The following is a 9,465-nucleotide window of genomic DNA, read 5'->3' on the forward strand; positions in this document are numbered from 1 at the left end:
GACGCAATGGCGGGGATTATCAAGAAGCAGATCCTGAAGCATCTCTCCAGGTCAGTAGGGCGCCGTGCCCCGGGTAGACGGCAGGCTGGGGCGGGGGGCGGCGGCAGCTCCCGGCCCCGCGCCTCCAGGCGGAGAGCGGCCCCCGGGGCCTGCCGCGGCGCTGGGGGTACCGGGCTTCATTCAGCCCGCGGAGGGGGGAGCTGGAGCCGCGTCCTCGGGGTGACTGCGGGAGGCGGAGGGGGCGGCCGGCGGTGACAGCCACCTCAGCGGCCACTCGACCCATCGCTCGGTGCCCGGCGGGGCGCCGGCGGCTCGGTTTTGCTTGGCGCAGACGGGAGTCACCGAGTGAGTCACCGCCGGGCTCCGGTCGCTTCCCCGCCGGGCAGACGGTGGCCGCCCCCGCGGCCCGCCGCGCAGCCGAGCGGAGCGGAGCCGGGCGGGGGCTGCCGCGGCAGTGAGCCCGCGTCCCCCCCGCCTTCCCCGGGAGGCAGCGGCCCAGCCCTTCGGCGGGGGGACGCCGAGAAGGTGTGCGAGGAGGAGAAGGGCGGAAAAGAAAGGGGGAGGTGGTGGCGAAATCTCAAACACCCCCGTAATTCGGGAGCGGGGTGGGGGGTTGCCCAAGCCGACCCGGTTGGGTTGGTGGTGGCTGGGGGTGCGGGAGCCCGGGCCGTGCCCGTGCAGCCATCGGAGCTCCGGCAGCCGCAGGTGGGGCCGGGTAACAAAAGAGATGCGTTCCGGTGCTCGCCGAGGGATGAAGTAACTTCGGCGTCTTCTGGGTGACTGAAATCGTATCTAACCAGCCTTGTGGGTTAAAAAAACCAACCAACCCTTCCCCTTTCCCCCCCTCCCTCCCCCGCTGTAAAATTTTGTATCTGTCGGCGTTGTATGAACTGCAGAAAAGTACACCATCCCATGGACACACTTTTTAAAAGCCACATTGATTTTCTCCCATTTTGTGAAAAGAGATGAAAACCTATTAGGTACTTGATCTGTCATGATGTCACAGTGTTGTAATTCTTCAGAGCTTACTTCTATAAATTAAAACATATGACCAGAAATACTGGTCCCTTATTTGCTCACTTTTTTCAAAATCATTTATTCTAATTTTGTGTGGTATTTCTGAAAGGTGTTTATTTTCATCAGTGCTAATAGATAGAGAAAATCAAATGAAAGGACAGATGGTCATTTGATAAATCTGTTGATGAATTACGAGAAAAACAAAATCTCAATTCAGATCCTTTGCTATCTGTCCACAGAAGATGATGTATGAAGCAGTAACAGAATAATTTTTTTCCTCCATCCTTCTCATGAGTTTTGTAGCTGGGAATGCTGGCAGAGAAATCTTGTCTTCACGTGAAAGTAACTGAGCACTGTGAGAATGGAAATGCAGTAGGAAGATGTCATCAGCCTGGAGTCAGTTTCCTAAACAGAAACTGGCATGGAGTCACTGGGACTGACAGTGATTCCATGACTGACACAGCTCACTCCCTATAGTGCTATTTAGCAAGTTGTGTGAAAACAGAAGTGAACTCTAATCTCTATGCTAAAGGTTAAAGTCTAAAATGTGTCTCAGAACTGGGCATGAGTGACATGAGCTTTTTTTTGTCTAGTTTTTTCAAATAAACCTGGTTATAATTAAGTAACTTTTAATGTTGACAAATCTGTGTTTGCTTTCTCCTGTGATGTGATAATGCTTATTCAACAAAACTATGTCAATTGATTGTGACAAGTTTCGTCATTCTTAAAAAGCTTATGGGATGTGTCTAACAGTCTGAGGTTTGCAGGTTCAAGTTGAGTCTCATGATCCACACTGTTGACATTAAAAGAGCATGTTTGCTACCGAAAATATAGACAATGTTATTATTAAGCCTCTTATTATGGGTGTTCATAATCACATGATCAGATAGTATCTTTTCTCCTTGCAGGACTGGCGCTTCAGTGGTTACAGAATTTTGTTACACAAGAAAATAGAGTTCAGGTGACAAGCACCTGTAAATCTGGTGGCTTTCTACATTTCAGGAACTTGTTTTTTCAACAAAAGCGATAATGTTTTTCTTTATTTCAGGATTTTCTTTAATATGTTTTATAAGAATGTGATTAGGGTAGGTTTCACACACTATTTCAGTCTGGAGCCAAATACATGAGGAATTTCCTGTAATACAGAGGGTGCCAAAAGCCACTTTTACTTTCTACTCTTATTACTATATTAGTTCCTGTTCTACAATTTTCATAGTTCCTCAAAACTGATGCCTGTTTGCCTTCTTCAACAAAGCAGGTATAAGTGGCAGGATTAAAATTTACTGGAAGAAGCCCATAAGGATAAAGGAAAAATGGAAAGAATTGTCCTGTAATCTCAATATCCTTTCAGTTTTGATTATTGTATTTCTGTGTATGTTTTAACAAAGCCAAGCCTAATATGTACTTCAAAGAACAAATAGAAGAGGTGAAGTTGTACCTTCAGTTACAGAAAAGTACTTTTGCCGCAAATCACAGAATTGCTGAACAGTTGAGGTTGAAAGGGGTCTCTGGAGGTCATCTTGTCCAGCTCCCCCAAATTATTGTTCATTTAGCAATATTTGCTATGAAAATTGCTGCAATATCTGTTACTCACATATTAGCAATTTTCAGCTTTCTTACTATCTAGATAATGTATATGCAAATTTTAAATGTTGTGTCATTCAGCAGTATAGTTTTCATTTGGCAATTTACAGTGCTTTTAGATGATGAACTGATATGGCCACTGGTGTTGTGAAGGAGCCTTAGGAAAATCTTTACATAGATATGAGTCTTTAAGGTCTGAGAACAAGAAGACAACACCCAAACTGCATTGTGGAATGGTTTTGATATCTAAATGACCTTTTACCTTTGTAAAAGGCTTTCCTTATTGCTGTGTTACAGCTTAAGAACAGTCAAGGTAGCAGAGTTTATTTACTCAGCTTGTAACAAACCTGTATCATGTCAGGATCTGGTGGTGATGTTTAAGCTTTCTCACAGTCTTTTAAAAACTCTTAAAGCTGTGTCCTCTGTCTTCAACGTGCATTGCTCTTCTTCAAGGCTGTGGAAAAAAATGAGAAGGAGGGAAGGGGGTGGGGGGAGGGAGAACAAAATACATTTTTTTGTTGTTCTTCAGATTATGTGGTGCTTGGCGTAGGATCTGAAACTAAATACTAACTGCTAAGCTGAAGAGATGAGTTTGTCATTTGGAGACCTGAATTTCTGTCAGCTCCATATTGTGTTAAGTGTGGTTTTTGTGAATGTGGATGGTGGAGTGTCTACTTCATAATGTACATGCCCTAAAATTAAACAAGTATCTGGATACTGGCATTTTCCTTTACAGAGGTAGGAATGAGACACTGTGCCTTGGAGTCTTCTATGTAGTGTTGGGATCACTTGCTCTTACTGTCCAGGTCTTCCCTGGTGAACTGAAACTTGTTTTGAATCTTTGTATGTTCTGTTACATGTTTTCAGGAGTGAGAGATTTCTTGTTGAAGAACACCTTTTATTGCAAGATTTTCTGTGTATTGCTCTGCTGTGATAATAGCAGATACCCTTCAGCGTTACTTCTTTTTCTTCAGAGTTTGTAGACAAGTGTATAAAACATTTTTCAGGAGGACAACCCAAGTTCACGATAGTGTTCTGTTACACTCTGCATAACCATCCACCATAGGGATTTGGATCCAGGGTATCGACAGAGATTAGGTATTACTTGCTTAGACTTGTATAAGGGCTTTTTCAGGTTGTTTTCATTTTTGGCTTTTAGTATCATTGACTGAAATTCCTTTTATACCTAATAAGCAGTCTAACTGGGTCTCCTATGTAAGTATCTGCAGTATCCCCGTCTTTCTGTGGAAAACAGTTTTGTTCATCGAAATATGCCTAAGAAGCGTGAAGAAAAGCTTGCAAACTTTGCTTCTACCTTGAGTTAACTAGCCCTACTGAATATGACATTCTTCATCTCAATTAGATATTAGCTTCTTAAGTTTACCAATGATAACACATACTTCAACTTTAAAAATCCCATTCTTTGTTTGAATCTTACTTGCTGTTTTCACAAAGAAAACAGTAAGAGGTTTAAAGGTATTTGGTATGGCAGAAACCCAAATTGTTTTCAGTGTGTGTCATTAGTCAGTGCTCTACCTGAGCTTAGATCTTCTTTGCTTTTGCTCACCTGAGGCAATAGATGTAAAAATACTATAATTTCAATAAAAGAAATCTGCAGTAAATTTTGTGACAATATTTTTCACCTCATAGCTGGGAAATCATTCTGAAACACACATGAAGGTTGGTTTCACAAGGAGTAGCATGCTATTTGTATGGATATGAGGAGTCAGCTGATCCTACTATAAAGTGATATCCTACATCGTATAGTACAACTTCATTGATACATGTCCTACCTGCATATTTGACCTGCCTATCACCCTGCTTTTATACCAGTAAGACATGCCTGTTTGGTGAGATGTTGCCATCTCAAGAGATGTGAGGTGACTCCTTTTTAGGATCTACCAATGTAACTGCTTTATTCAGCCAGAATGGGCATGTTCCTTCCTGTAACCAAATGACCAAAGTTGTTTGGATGAACACTGAAACTTCTGTTAGAAGTGAAAGAAATAGAATTTTTGCTTGTTTACAGTTTTTTGTATTCTACTTCTATGTCACTTCCAGTTTTGTGGAAGTTATCCAATTATTTTAGCCAGCCAAGGAGCACAAAGTGTATACTTTTCTTAGAATAAGTGTAAAACAGCTTCTCTCTCTGCTTGTACTGAAGATTTTACAGAGTGTATTTTATGTCACTGACTTTATTGGCTTGTGTAGTATGTGGGGAAAATTGCAAAATGCAATGTAGACATAACAACCTACATTGTTCTGGATTAATCTATGTTGAATCTGAATGCTTATAGAAAGTGTGAGCATAATGCCTGTTGTAAATACATGCTACTGCACCTAGTAGAAGAACGAGTCTGAAAAAGGACAGGTAGTAAAGCAGAACTGCTTAAGATGGCAGAAAAGAATGAGGAGAAAGGGGAATTTAAGAAATACAGGATTATAATGAAACTTTAAATTGCTCTATGTTTGTAATTCAGTACTCTTTGTATTTAAGTGGAGACTTCATGCCAACAGTTTTGTCTGTGTGAATGTGTTGGAGGTGTTCTGATGAGCAAAAAGGCATCAATAAATGCTTTTTTTCAACAAAAATAAAAAAATTCCACTTTCTTCTATTTCTGTTAGTAGCTTCATGCGTCATATTGCATTTTAGGCTTCTGTAACAGAATATCTTCCAAAAGGCCAAACTGAAATTGCTGAGTTGTTTTATGAAATTATAAAAGTATTTTGGAGATAAAGCATCAATAATGTATTTGCTTGTGGAAGAACCTGGGTTTCTCAATTTGGTAGCTCCCACAGGGGTTCTTCTGTACACCTTTGTGGAGCTGGTGCTAACTGCGGTTCAGATCTCTTCTTTTTCTTCTCTTTTCATGAGAAGAAACAGTAGAGGAAAGTAAGAAAAGAATTCCACTCAGCTGGCTTTTAGTACTTCCAGGCTCCCCTGCATGGAAGTAGAAGCCTTGCTCTGTGTAGAGCATGACCTCAGCGCAGATTTTGTGGCAGCTCTGCCATGCAGCTCATCATACAGCTTGAGAATACCAGAGCTTTTATTTTCCCAGAGAAGCTGGCTGCTTCTGTTACCTTGAACCTTGGGATTCAGCTACCCAGCAATCTGGAAGCTACGGGGTTGCTTACTTGGCTGGGGATCTAGACACCTGAGAAAAATAATCATTGGTAAATAGGCATCTGTAATTCACTAGAGTGATAAATCTCTTTAAACTCTCTTCAAATATCCCAACATACCACCTACCAAGGGCACTCTCCAAATGTTTGGATTTTATTGTACCCCAAAGGGTAAAAGTGTAGGAATTAATTATATTTAGGCTGAAGCATCTTTTCGAAGTGAAGACAGTTAACAATTTTATTTCTTTTTTTTAAATTACTACATGGTTTGCCAAATTAAAGATTCAGATTTTTAATTTTTGAGAAGCTTAATGTACTAAAATTTCATAGTCTGCAAAATCAGAATGTCAAATGTGTGCAGGTCTCTAGCACCACCCTAAACACAAAAACAAATCCAAGAAGTCCTGTTCCGTTACGTCTGTAGAGTCACGTTTCTTTAGTGTGAATTTTGAGTAGGTGAAGTGGAGACACTGTGGACAGCAACAAATCGTGTGGGCTGAGAAGTCTCAGGCTAAGCAAAACAAAACTGAAAAGTTACCTTCCATTTGAAAATAAAAACCTCTTATGCTGCGTCTCCGGGCTATTTTCCTTCTCACATTCCTAATATACTTACTGAGTATCTCTTATTTGGCTGTATTATACAGACCTTTTCTGCATGATTAAAATTTTATCCACGAGATGTTCGTTTAAACATGGCTGCAGTATTGTAGTGTCAGATAACCAGGGATATTCTCATGGGAATCTTGCATTTTACACAGGTCTACTTCCTTTTTAGTTCTATAATGTCGTGATGTGTAATAAACTGTTGTAACTGCGGTTATCTTTTTTAGCTAAAACTCTCTTACATTATTGTATCACTCCTTTTTCCCTTTGAACTTGATCCCTTGTGTGTCCCCTGTGTCCCGTTCCCTGCAGCGATCCCAGCTGGCTCTGGTGGAGATTGGTTTGCTGCGAGTATCCTTACCACCAAAATGAGTACCAGAAGCTTCTCAGAAGCCGTGGCAACTGACCACTTGCTTTCACCAGGAATAGGGGCCTTTTGTCTGAATACCTTGCCCTCAGGTAACTTCCCCTCTCCCACCTTTGTAGAGTTGGTGGTTTGTGTTTATATAAATTCGGGAGTGAAATGAGCTCTGTAAAACGTTAATTGCGTTTTCTCTCCTCTTTGTTTTTGTAACTTACAATTCTGCAAAAATAATTGCTTGCTATGCAGCTATGTGTTTTGGTCCTTTGGGCTTTTTTTTTTTAAAAGCCCTAAACTAAATTTGCAAAACTGGTTTGTGAAGTAAGTCAGCAATGCCATTATAAACATATCTTTATGTTTATTTTCTAGATGTTTCTCAATATCTTTAAGCTGTTTGACATTTGCTGCTTATCATTTACATCTGCTTAATTCCTTTTCATAACTTGATGTTTATCACCTCTGTATTGATAGACATTTAAGGAATTGGTCAGCTTTTTACGTACTGTACATAAGAGAATCCCTGATCTTTTTTTTTATGATTAAAATAGTCCTTATAGTTAATGTCTCATTGAAAAATATTATTTTTGTAATGCTAACTGATCAGTTCTCACAACAAGATGTCTGCTAATGTAACATAAATAAATTATGCAGTTTCCAGAAGGCAGATGTTGTCATGCTTTTACACTGCACCAATGTTTCTTGATTTTAAATTTACAAAATTATTTTTCATCAAGTAGCTCTTCTTTGTGTTGGGACAGAATGCTGTTTTTTGAGTGGAATTTAATAGGTATCAAATATAAGCAAGTTCTCAAAATGTTATTTTTGCTGCCTGCAATGTGGAAGTTGCATATACCTTGCTGCATATGGTTTAGTATATTAAGGATTTTGTGTTATCTTGTACTCAACTATGCATTAAGGTCTGTCAAGCATAGAATTCTCATGTTTGAAACAAGTTTTTTTGGTTTGATAATATTGACTGTTCCTATGCTTGTGTAAGTGCTATGTGAAAAGCCTCATGGGATAGAGCAGCTAATAATGGTCTGTGTGAGGATGTATCATAAATGAAAGAAAAATTGCTTGAGCAATATTTTGCTTGCAAGATGATTATCATTCATGCAGTGTAAGCTCCTCATTTATGCACAGTGCTTGGCTATGTCTGCGCAGATCTGCTGCATGACACGTAATTAGATAATAGCCATTGATGACAGCAGCTGTTTCAGTTCTGCCTGTACCCAACGAGCAACCAATACAGTTTTTCCAAATAGAAATAATTTCCTGTATATATTATTATAGAATTAACTAGGAGAAGCTTTATATACCGTCAAGAGAGTTGGTGGGGATGTCAGTGTTTGAGACAGTATGGAATGAGTCTCAGAGTGAATGGATGAGTGTACAAAGCTGTTTTAGGAGCTCAGCTAGAGTAGGAGTCCACGCTGAAGTCCTTCTGTGTCATGATGAAATGGAAGCAATTATTTGGAATGCATCAGCAAAGCAGATGTACTATTCAGCGCTCCACCTCCTAGGATGGGAGAGATAAGGGGGATGGTGTGGCACTGCACTAGGCGTGTTGTACAAGTATGGGCTGGTTGTTGAGTCAGGGTCCTAATCAGTGATTTACCTGGAAGGGAAGATCTGTCTTTAGACTACGATAACTCAAAAGGCCTGACGTGTGTTAGATGGTTCAGGTCCAGTATAGCAGCCAGAAAAGTCCCACCTGAAGCTGTAGGGCTGTAGGTATTGTTTTGGACTTGTCTACTGTGCTATACCTTATGGCCAGCTGAGAGCAGTAGGTCCAGGCTGGGTGTGCAAACAGGGGAATGCCCTGTCCTGCTCCAGAGGGTTGGCCTGTGAGCACCTTCACAAGATGATGCTCAACAGATCATGCAGATCCTCTCCATGCAGGCCACACAGGGTTCTCCATGTTGCCCACAGCCACTAAATACACACCTGGCAACTCTACAGAAGTTCAAGGTGTGATTAAACAGAGCATGCAGACATTTGTGTGGGGTGGCCGCATTACCCATGGGTAAAGGTGTAGCTGCTGCAGTTGGTATTGCCATTTAGGAGTCCCCTGTGGTTCCCTGTAGCTTGCAGAATGAGGGGATGGTAACCCTCGCAGTTCATCTACTGATAGGGGCTTCTTGGGAGGAAACTGCATGGTATTTGGCAATCCGTGCAGGACACAACATTAATGATACACGTGACTTCTGGATAAGGGCTGAGGGTAGCTTCTCAGACCACCAGAGTTACGTTCGCTATAGACTTGCCTACTGGTTACCCAGTGGTGGTGGGATTTTGCAGTGCTATGGTAATGCTCCCTTCCTGGTGCAGACTGCCAGAGTGCCATTGTTTGTGGAAGTTTTTTTTGTCCAGAAATATTAAAATTTATACTCACAAATGTTTGTTTTCGACTGAATGTACTGTAAATATTTTTAAGTAAAGAACTTAAGTGTTTATGTGTCAGAGTGTATGTTGTTGATCCTACAATGTTGTAGGCATAGCAGGTATTACAAAACCTATCACAAATGCCATGATTTTTTTTCTTTTTAAAGTCTTTCAAGCTTTTGATTTTGATACTGTGTTCTAACCTGATGTTTTCATGGGCATTTAAATGTTCTGCAATGGGTGTTTCCTTTTATTGTGGTTTTTTTTTTTTCCAGAAATGGATGTAGTGTCCAAGATGAGGGAAAGCCATTACATTTTGTGGTGATATTTTGGTGATACTTAGTACTACTTACCATTCTTTTTTTTTTTTTTTTTTAATAAAAATAATTTAA

General features: G+C 40.8%; 1 protein-coding gene across 3 annotated transcripts in view; it reads left to right on the forward strand.

Annotated features, from left to right (window-relative positions):
* UHRF1BP1L (UHRF1 binding protein 1-like) overlaps positions 1-9,465 on the forward strand; it is a 77,345-nt gene that overhangs the window by 20,267 nt on the left and 47,613 nt on the right. The window contains exon 1 of one of the 3 annotated variants that reach the window (XM_014964056.1): positions 6,646-6,786. The exons of the other annotated variants lie outside the window; for them this stretch is intronic. The gene's annotated coding sequence lies outside the window, so the exon portion shown is untranslated. Of the gene's footprint in view, positions 1-6,645; positions 6,787-9,465 lie in introns of those variants that run through there. 3 annotated transcript variants of the gene reach the window in all.

The sequence above is a fragment of the Calidris pugnax genome, unplaced genomic scaffold (assembly GCF_001431845.1).
Source record: "Calidris pugnax isolate Ruff unplaced genomic scaffold, ASM143184v1 scaffold44, whole genome shotgun sequence".
Classification (NCBI taxonomy): domain Eukaryota; kingdom Metazoa; phylum Chordata; class Aves; order Charadriiformes; family Scolopacidae; genus Calidris; species Calidris pugnax.